This window comes from Triticum dicoccoides, chromosome 2A, assembly GCF_002162155.2.
Source record: "Triticum dicoccoides isolate Atlit2015 ecotype Zavitan chromosome 2A, WEW_v2.0, whole genome shotgun sequence".
NCBI lineage: Eukaryota > Viridiplantae > Streptophyta > Magnoliopsida > Poales > Poaceae > Triticum > Triticum dicoccoides.
In genome coordinates this window covers 96,086,949-96,097,974 of record NC_041382.1, presented here as the reverse complement: position 1 = coordinate 96,097,974, position 11,026 = coordinate 96,086,949, and positions in this window count along the sequence as shown.

Here is an 11,026-nt window from a genome sequence, read left to right as displayed (position 1 = left end):
TTGGTATCTTCGAGCCTGCTGTTGATAGAATGCGGAATGGGCTTTTTCCACGTCATGCTCCTCCTCCAAGGCGTCCAAACTGTCCTGCCGATCGAGCTCGGCTTCTCTTTCTTCGTACATGCACACTCGAGGTGAGTCATGAATGACGTCGCAGGGCAGAACCGCCTCTGCGCCATATACCATAAAGAATGGTGTGTATCCGGTAGTGTGATTCGGCATAGTCCGCAGCCCCCAGAGTACGGAGTCGAGCTCCTCTACCCAATGCGTGTTAGATTCCTTGAGGGACCGCACTAATCTAGGTTTGATGCCGCTCATGATAAGACCATTTGCTCGCTCGACCTGACCGTTAGTTTGTGGGTGATAGACTGAAGCATAATCGAGCTTGATGCCCATGTTTTTGCACCAGAGTTTTACCTCATCGGCCGTAAAGTTCGTGCCGTTATCAGTGATGATGCTGTGGGGGACGCCGTAACGGTGTACGACCCCGGATATGAAGTCTATCACCGGTCCGGATTCGGCCGTCTTAACAGGCTTGGCTTCTATCCATTTGGTGAACTTATCCACCATGACCAGTAAGTATTTTTGCTTGTGGGTTCCTCCTTTAAGGGGTACAACCATGTCAAGTCCCCAGACCGTGAAGGGCCAAGTGATGGGGATGGTTTGGAGGGCGGTGGGTGGCATATGGCTTTGGTTAGCAAAAAGCTGGCAACCAACGCATCGTTGGACTAAGTCCTGAGCGTCTGCCCGGGCCGTCGGCCAATAGAAGCATGTACGGAAGGCCTTACTTACAAGGGCCCGGGCCGCCGCGTGGTGACCGTCGAGTCCGGCATGAATTTCAGCCAGAAGATTCCGCCCTTCCTCTTTGGAGATACACCTTTGAAGGACTCCGGTGGTGCTTTTCTTATAAAGCTCTCCCTCATGGACTTTATAGGCTTTAGATCGCCGCACTATGCAGCGTGCCTCGTTTTGGTCCGCGGGAAGTTCCTGCTTAGTTAGGTAGGCTAGGAATGGTTCTGTCCATGGGGCTATGACTTCCATTATTACGTGGGCTGAAGTTGTTATTTCGTTGGCAGAGCCTCCAATTATGTCAGAATGTTCGGTGTCGGGCAGTGCGGGAGGGTCCGGGCTGTTATTTTCGAGTTCCCCTTCCCATACTACGGATGGCTTGAACAGCCTTTCCAAGAAGATGTTGGGAGGGATGGCATCGCGTTTTGCGCCGATGCGTGCCAGGACGTCTGCTGCCTGATTGTTTTCCCGGGCTATATGGTGAAATTCGAGCCCCTCAAACCGAGCTGACATTTTTAGGATGGCGTTGTGATAAGCTGCCATTTTCGGATCCTTGGCATCAAAGTCTCCATTTATTTGGGATATCGCGAAGTTCGAGTCTCCGCGCACCTCTAGGCGTTGAATGCCCATGGATACTGCCATCCGGAGACCATGTAGAAGGGCCTCATATTCGGCTGCATTGTTGGAGTCCGTATACATTATCTGGAGTACGTATTGAACTGTATCTCCTGTTGGGGACGTCAAAACGACGCCAGCCCCCAGACCAGCCAACATTTTGGAGCCGTCGAAGTGCATGATCCAGTTGGAATATGTGTCGTACTCTTTAGGGAGTTCGGCTTCCGTCCATTCGGCGACGAAGTCGGCCAAAACTTGTGACTTAATAGCTCGCCGTGGCTTGTAGGTATGTCGAACGGGAGGAGCTCAATGGCCCATTTGGCAATCCGGCCCATTGCGTTGCGGTTGTTTATAATATCGTTAAGTTGTACTTCTGAGGCTATCGTTATCGAACACTCTTGAAAGTAGTGTCGCAGCTTCCGGGACGCCATAAATACCGCGTACGCTATCTTTTGATAATGCGGGTACCATGACTTGCATGGAGTAAGGACAGTGGACACATAGTAAACCGGCTTTTGAAGGGGGAATTTGTGTCCGTCCGTTTCTCGTTCGACGACAAGCACTGGGCTTACTACTTGATGAGTTGCCGCAGTGTATAATAGCATTGGTTCGCCAATGTTTGGCGCGGCCAGGACTGGGTTTGTTGCCAATATGGCTTTTATTTCGTTGAGTCCGGCCGTGGCGGCATCTGTCCACTCGAAGTGTTCGGTGCGCCGCGGAGGAGGCGATAAAGGGGTAATGCCTTTTCCCCAAGCGGGAGATAAAGCGGCTTAGAGCCGCCACGCATCCGGTCAATTTTTGTATTTGTTTGAGGTCTTTTGGGATGTCCAATTGTGATAGAGCTCGGATCTTGGCTGGATTTGCTTCAATTCCTCTACCGGATACAATGAAGCCCAAGAGCTTTCCGGCTGGTACACCAAAAACACATTTTTTCGGGCTGAGCTTGATGTCGTATGTTCGGAGGTTATCGAATGTGAGCCTCAAGTCGTCTACTAGAGATTCGACATGCTTGGTTTTGACGACCACGTCATCTATGTATGCCTCCACTATTTTTCCGATATGGTTTGCCAGACATGTCCGAATCATGCGCTGATATGTTGCGCCGGCATTTTTGAGCCCGAAGGGCATTGTGTTGAAGCAGAATGGGCCGTACGGTGTGATGAATGCCGTTGCGGCTTGGTTTGGCTCTGCCATTTTAATTTTATGGTAGCTGGCGTATGCGTCGAGGAAACACAATGAATCGTGTCCTGCGGTAGCATCGATGATTTGATCGATGTGAGGGAGGCGGAAGGGATCCTTTGGGCAGGCCTTGTTAAGGTCCTTAAAATCGACGCACAAGCGCCAGGATTTGTCCTTCTTTGGTACCATCACCAGGTTTGCTAGCTAGTCCGGATGTTTTATGTCTCTGATGAATCCGACCTCCAATAGCTTGGCTAGTTCCTCTCCCATGGCTTGTCTCTTAGGTTCGAAGAAACGCCAAAGAGCCTGCTTGACTGGCTTGAATCCTTTTAGGATATTTAGGCTGTGCTCGGCCAGCCTGCGTGGGATTCCTGGCATGTCTGAAGGGTGCCAGGAAAAAATGTCCCAGTTCTCGCGTAGGAACTCTCGTAGTGCGGCATCGACATCAGGGTATAATTGTGCCCCGATGGAGGCTGTTTTTGTAGCGTCCGTTGGATGGACTTGGAATTTGACTATTTCGTCCGCTGGTTTAAAGAAGGTGGACTTGGATCTTTTATCGAGTATCACGTCGTCCCTGTTCACCGTGGAGCGCAGCGCAGTTAGTTTCTCGGCCGCTAGGGCTTGGGATAGTGCCTCGAGGGCCAGTGTGGCTGTCTTATTTTCGGTGCGGAGTGCTATGTCCGGATCACTAGCAAGAGTGATGATTCCGTTGGGCCCGGGCATTTTGAGCTTCATGTAGCCGTAATGGGGTATGGCTTGGAAGATAGTAAACGCCTCCCGCCCTAATAAAGCGTGGTATCCGCTACTGAACGGGGCCACTTGGAACGTGACCTCTTCGGACCTGTAATTATCCGGCGTGCCGAACACCATATCTAGTGTGATTTTTCCTGTACAACGCGCTTCCCAACTAGGGATTATTCCTCTAAAGGTTGTGCTTCTTCGCTCGATGCGGTTCCAATCTATTTCCATTTTTCGAAGGGTTTCCTCATAAATGAGGTTCAATCCGCTGCCACCGTCCATGAGTACCTTGGTGAGTCGAAAGTCATCCACTATTGGACTGAGGACCAATGCGGCTGGTGCTCGGGCTGTTCGGAATTTAGGTTCGTCACTGGCATTAAAAGTAATAGCCATGTCACTCCATGGGTTTATTGTTGCCACGTGGTAGACTTTGGCAAGGCTGCAGAGTGTTCGTTTTCGCATATTATTTGACGCGAAAGTCTCGAAGACTGTTAATACCGTACTGGTATCCCTGGGCTGGTGCTCTGTGGCTTCTGGGGTTAGAAGATCTTCGCCACTTTTGGCCACCTGCCGGAGTATCCATCATGCTCTAAGGCTATGAGTTGGTGTGGCGCCCTTTGCACTGTGAATTTTACAGGGTCCATTGAGCCATCCCTCCAGTACGGTTCCATGCCCTGTAGAGCGTTTTTGCCTTTTGATGTTGGGTGTCTGGCGATAATGCACCCTTTTATTTCGGACTGGGTTTGTATTTAGTGCCGGATTATCCCAAAATTTTATTTCGGTTTTCCAGGCGCTTTCCATCGCACAGTACTTCCGTACTATGGACGCCAAGTCGATAAAGCGTGTAATTTCGCGGCGACTTATGGCGTTGAGGATTCCCTTGTCCGTACAATTATTGCAGAAGAATGAAATTGTGTCTTCCTCACGGCAGTCCTTTATCCTATTAATGACCAGGAGGAATCTGGCCCAGTAATGGTGTCCTGTTTCTCCGGGCTCTTGCCTAATTTGGGATAGATCGCTTATGTTTGGGTGGGTGGGTGGAATTGAATCCGAAACCTCATCCAATCTGAGACTCAAGGGCCAAGGAGTTTCCAAACTCGGAAGTTTGGATTCTTGGATGTTTTCCAATGAATCTGGCCTGCTGCCTGACTCTAGGTTTAGGTCTTGAGTGACGTCCTCCCCTCCGCGGATATCCGGCTTGGAGGGATCGGGAATCCAGACATAGCTAGTCTTTAAGATAGATGAGGGGTCGCCGCATTGTTCCTCCACCACTGCCACGTGATGGGTGACCTGGGGAGAGTTGATCTCTCTCAGATCGGGTTTAAGCCCAATCTGATCGTAGTCTGTAGCGACTCCCAGGGCGGCGATGCGATCCAAGAGCTCGTTTAGGGAAGAGAGCTCCATTGGATCTAACTGCTCGGCGAGTTCCGAGTTGACGTAAAGGTTGCTTTCGATGACCCGAGAAGTCCTCGTCGGCGCAGCGGCCGAACAGGCGGTGAAAGGATCGAGAAGAGGTGTCTAGAGGGGGGTGATTAGACACTAATTGCCAAAAGTTGCAGTTTTTAATATTCTTAAGTTTAAGTGGAGTTTAAGAACAAGTTTAACCAACACAATACATATCAAGCAAGCATGCAATGAGTATATGAGCAGCGGAAAGTAAAGCATGCAACTTGCAAGAATGTAAGGAGAAGGGTTTGGAGTATTCAAACGCAATTGGAGACATGGAGGTTTTTGTCGTGGTTCCGATAGGTGGTGCTATCATACATCCACGTTGATGGAGACTTCAACCCACGGAGGGTAACGGTTGCGCGAGTCCACAGAGGGCTCCACCCACGAAGGGTCCACGAAGAAGCAACCTTGTCTATTCCATCACGGCCATCGCCCATGAAGGACTTGCCTCACTAGCGGTAGATCTTCATGAAGTAGGTGATCTCCTTGCCCTTACAAACTCCTTGGTTCAACTCCACAATCTTGTTGGAGGCTCCCAAGTGACACCTAGCCAATCTAGGACACACCACTCTCCAAGAAGTAACAAATGGTGTGTTGATGATGAACTCCTTGCTCTTGTGCTTCAAATGATAGTCTCCCCAACACTCAACTCTCTCTCACAGGATTTGGATTTGGTGGAAAGAAGATTTGAGTGGAAAGCAACTTGGGGAAGGCTAGAGATCAAGATTCATATGGTTGGAATGGAATATCTTGACCTCAACACAAGTGTAGGTGGTTCTCTCTCAGAAAATGTGTATTGGAAGTGTAGGTATGTTCTGATGGCTTTCTCCACGAATGAAGAGTGGGTGGAGGGGTATATATAGCCTCCACACAGAATCTAACTGTTACACACAATTTGCCAAACTTGGTGGGACCGAATGGTTAAACTCGGTTGGACCGATTCAGCAAACCTAGTGACCGTTAGGATTTTTGGTGGGACTGAGATGCAACTCGGTAGGACCGATATGGTTAGGGTTAGGGCATAACGTAATCTCGGTGTGACCGATTACACAAACTCGGTGGGACCGATTTTGATAATAAGCTAACCAGAGAGTTGGTCAGGTAAACTCGGTGGGACCGATTCGCTCATCTCGGTGAGACCGAAATGTTACAAAAGGGAAACAGAGAGTTTACATTGCAATCTCGGTGGGACCGATCGCTCATCTTGGTAAGACCGAAACGTTACGAAGGGAAACAGAGATATTACAATCCCATCTCGGTGAGACCAAGATCCCTATCGGTGAAACCGAATTGCTAGGGTTTGTGGCAGTGGCTATGACATTTGAAACTCGGTGGCGCCGGATAGGAAGAATCGGTGGGGCTGAGTTTGACTTTTGGTTTAGGTCATATGTGGATGTGGGAAGGTAGTTGAGGGTTTTGGAGCATATCACTAAGCACTTTGAGCAAGCAAGCCATTAAGAAACACCTCATCCCCTCTTGATAGTATTGGCTTTTCCTATGGACTCAATGTGATCTTGGATCACTAAAATAGAAAATGTAGAGTCTTGATCTTGAAGCTTGAGCCAATCCTTTGTCCTTAGCATCTTGAAGGGGTTCCTCATCCTCTAGTCCATGCCACTCCATTGTTGAACTTATCTGAAACATACTAGGTAAAAGTGTTAGTCCAACAAGAGATATGTTGACATTAATTACCAAAACCACCCAGGGAGCACTTGTGCTTTCAGGTGGTCATAAGAAAACCACCTAGCCGGAGAGTTTGGCCGACAGCCAAAGCTCCCTTAACGGCGCCGTCTTTAAAGACGGGATGAGGCATCCTTCCTGATGGCGACGGCACAGCGGAACTCTCAATGAAAGCACCTATGTCGGTGTCAAAACCGGTGGATCTCGGGTAGGGGGTCCCGAACTGCGCATCTAGGTCAGATGGTAACAGGAGGCAGGGGACACGATGTTTTACCCAGGTTCGGGCCCTCTCGATGGAGGTAAAACCCTACGTCCTACTTGATTAATATTGATGATATGGGTAGTACAAGAGTAGATCTACCACGAGATCAGAGAGGCTAGACCATAGAAGCTAGCCTATGGTATGATTGTATATTCGTCCTACGGACTAAAACCCTCTGGTTTATATAGACACCGGAGAGGGCTAGGGTTACACAAAGTCGGTTACAATGGGAGGAGATCTACTTATCCATATCGCCAAGCTTGCCTTCCACGCCAAGGAAAGTCCCATCCGAACATGGGATGAAGTCTTCAATCTTGTATCCTCATAGTCCAACAGTCCGGCCAAAGGTTATAGTCCGGCTATCCGGACACCCCCTAATCCAGGACTCCCTCAGGGACTTTTTAAGGAGTAGGGACTTTTTAGTTGGGACTAGAAAAGGTCCTAGGACTTATGAACCAAACAGAGCCTCAATATGGACCACATACGGAGCAAAATGAGTGAATCTACACTCTAAAATACGTCTATATACATCAGTGTTTGGAGTATGTACTAGTAGTTCATATTGAAATCTACTAAAGGACATATATATTCCAAATAATATGATAATCTCTCTAACCAAGGTAGTTGAGACGAGGAGTAAACGGAGGGAGTAGTAAAATTTTCTCCTTGTCCTGCGAGCCACTGCACGCATGGGCGAGGGAGCGGGTGTAAGGCATACAATACTACTAGTAGTAAGCAAGCTTCACCTCATCCTGCGAGCCACCGTGCCCGTGGGCGGGGGAGATGGCGTACTAAGCAAGCTTCTCCTCGTTCTACGAGTTGGCGGGACACGTCAAAAGTACTGTAGTGTATAGAGCCTTGCCTCTAAGGTAGGCCCCACATGGTTTGACTCTTTTTCAACATAACGCGTCAAGTCACAATTTGTTTGTTCACTCGTGGTAGACGATCCTCCCTCCATCTAGTGGACAACCAGTACATGTGTCAAATTACCACGTGGACTGCCATTTCGTACATAAATGAGCTCCACCGTGTACCCGCGCGGGTGTGGTGGTGAAAGACACGGGAGTACGTGTGCCGTGCGTGCACCTCTTCTCTTCATGCACGTCCCCCACCTACGTGGGTGTGTGTGAGAGATACAAACCTAGAGAAATGGCTTGTGCGTTCATGAGTGTTTTTTGTTTGGGGGAGGTTGATTTCGTGAATGTATTTGTGGGAATATGTGTCGGTGACATCTCAAGTAAAATTTTGCATGCAATGTGTGTGAAATGGAGGCCTATCCATATCATATATAGAGGACCGGGCGATCCACGAGAAGAGAGGGAGGGGTCATAGATATCGATAGAGTCAAAGAGAGGATCAAGTGGGTGGGTGCGAGATCGATGAAGAGAGCCATCGAAATTGTGTGTGTGTGTGCAAGTCAAAGATATAGGGCGACTGACCTACCGGAATGTCAGAGGGCACAGGTCAAGTTTGTGTGTGGCAGGGAGACATGACTAGAGTGCTCGATGTATCAGTGTGTGTGTGTGTGGGAGGGGGTGGGGGAGGGGTAGGCAGAGGCCTAACTATAGAGGTAGAACGACTCGTATATGTGTTGAGAAGGAGAGACCCAGCTATGTCTTGAGGGAGATCAGTTGACATCCATACATAACTGAAGGACGGGAAATAGGATGGGACAGAGAGAGAGAGAGAGAGAGGGAGAGGGGTAGAGTGCTGGATGGGTGATGGAGTTGCTTCTCGAAGATGGTGGGAGAGGCCTACTAGACAAACTGAGGGTGGAACTGCAATATTATCAATAAGAGTGGGGATGTGTTTCTGTGTGTGCCTGTGCGTGATAGATCTGTCGGGACGCATCCATGGATGATGAAGGGGAACCATGTGTTTGGTAAGCAAACCTAACTAGATCGGTAGATCAATTGTTGTTTGTTGGAGGAAGGGAGAGACATAACAAATGAGGTAGATCGATCGACGTGTGGGGAAAATGAGTTATAAGGACCTAGCTAGCTATATGTATAGCGGGAGATCGGTCGGTGTACGTCCATTTGTTAGAGGCAAATAAGGCCCGATGAGATGGATAGACAGAGAGAATGGAGCTAGGAGGTGGTGAGAGAGGCCTAGCTACTAGCTAGATAGGGGGGGAGTGTGCGGTTGTGAGATCGATGAAAAGAGGGGCGAGAGTTTACACGTGTGTGGGACCATATGAGAGACACGAGGCAAGGACACATAAAGGAGGAGATTGAAGGTGCATGTGTATGTTGTAGGCAGACATTGCTGGAGAGGTTTATCAATCGGTGTGTGTCGGAAAGGAGTTGTGGAGACTGTAGGAGAACGACCGAAAGAAAAAAAAATTAATGTGCGCGATGGATAGAATGCTAAGGGAGGGGGAGGGAGAGGAGGGCGTGTGCATGCACGAGAGAAAGTTAGTGGTAGCTACAAAGGTTAGAGGATTGTGTGGGTGTAAGATACTAACAAAGATCATAATTTGATATGAAAGTGGATTCATATAGTTGAACAGGAGATCATATAGTGTTTTAAACATATGCATGCATGAATATAGCGGTGATACGCATGTTGTGGTTTTGCACATGTTATACCATAATGTGATAATGCATGGCGTTTGCAACTCACATCTAAATGTCGAACAATCTAAACCATACTATACATCGAACAATATCACATTTTATTTGAATTTGTGATAATGTGTGGCGTTTGCAGCTTACAACTAAATATCAAACAATCTAAACAATATTATATATCGAACATTCTCACATTTTATTTGAATTTGTGGTAATGTGTGGTGTTTGCAACTCACATCTAAATACTTGTAGGCGTAGGGGGTGGGGCACCATACATAATGTGATAAACACATTATACATATGAGACATGGTTTAGATTATGAAGATCTGGCTAGAGCTTGAAATGTACTATGATTTGAAATCAACATAAAGTGGATTCAAAAAATCGAGTTCGAGTTCATATAGTACACATAGTTCATATGTAACTCGAGACTAATCATGTGGTGTGATATGAAGATAATACACAAACGATGGTTTAACTTGACAATAATGATGATTGTAGATCTTATTAAAAGAGAGAAACAAATTCAAATGCTTTGACTTCACAACAATCATTATTGTAGATCTTATTCAAATAGAGAAACAAATTCAAATTTAGTTCATATTGAAGCGGTAGTATATACGTTTGGAATGCACTAAAACGTTCATTTGAGTAGTAGGTTGCATGCATTATACACGTAGTGAAATATTTTAATTGAACATAACATGAATTCAAAGTTTTGAATGACATTTGTAGTGCGAATTGATTTGGTACAGTACACGTTAGGCTTGTCCAGAAATTTCAACCCGTGCCTTGTTAGCCCGAAATATTTAAGATATATCTTTGTCTCGTTGTGCTCCGACAACACCCTCCATCTCAACCCGCGCCCTGCTCTTCCAAAATTACAACGCGCGTGAAAACTCCCACCTCCTGTGAAATCCCGACACGCGAAATGCCCGTGATACCCCTGAACTGAAAGAACCGCCTCAAATCGGTGGGGGTACTTTCGTAACTTACCCCACATTTCGGACAAGCGCGTCCCTAAGCCATGGTTCCCCACTCCCATCCCATCTGTCCACCCATTCGTACACCGAGGCCGGGAAAACCCGCGAAGCCCCACACCCTCCTCCGTCTGCCACCCAGCCAGAGCCTCTTCCCTGACGACGTCGTCCAGAACAACACCTCGATGTCCCTCATCCACCGTACCTGATGAGGATCCGTCGTCGATCTGGTCGTCCCGCCGGTTCAGCCACCCCGTCCTCCAGCTCCAAGGAGCTGCCCTGACATTCCCCTCGTCTTTCACGCCACCTCCATTCCTACACCGCCATCTTCACCTACACTACTGGAAGAACATCATCATCACCATTTCCTCGGATGAAGCTGCGGCCTAATCGGCGCCACCAAAGAGGTTGTACACTAATCGCCACATTTTGTTCTTGATTCGATCTCATGGTGCTGCCGGCGCTCGGTCCCGAGCCGACACGGCGCGGCTCCATCCATGGCGGCGTCGCCGGCCACTTCCTCCATCGCGTCGCTCCCTCGGCGGTGACGTCCACATCAGTAGGAGCTGCTGCTACTTTATCTCTCGCTCGCGCTACTGCTCTGCTCTTACTCTCGGTCCCTTGCCTTGTCTGCTCTTGTTCTTGCTCTTGCTCTCACTGCTGCTCTCGCTCTTGCTCTTGCTTGCGATGCTGCTCCGATTTAGCTACACTTCAGTCGACTGAATCGACTTTTAGGTCAGTCAATTTTTAGGGGGGGGGGCTC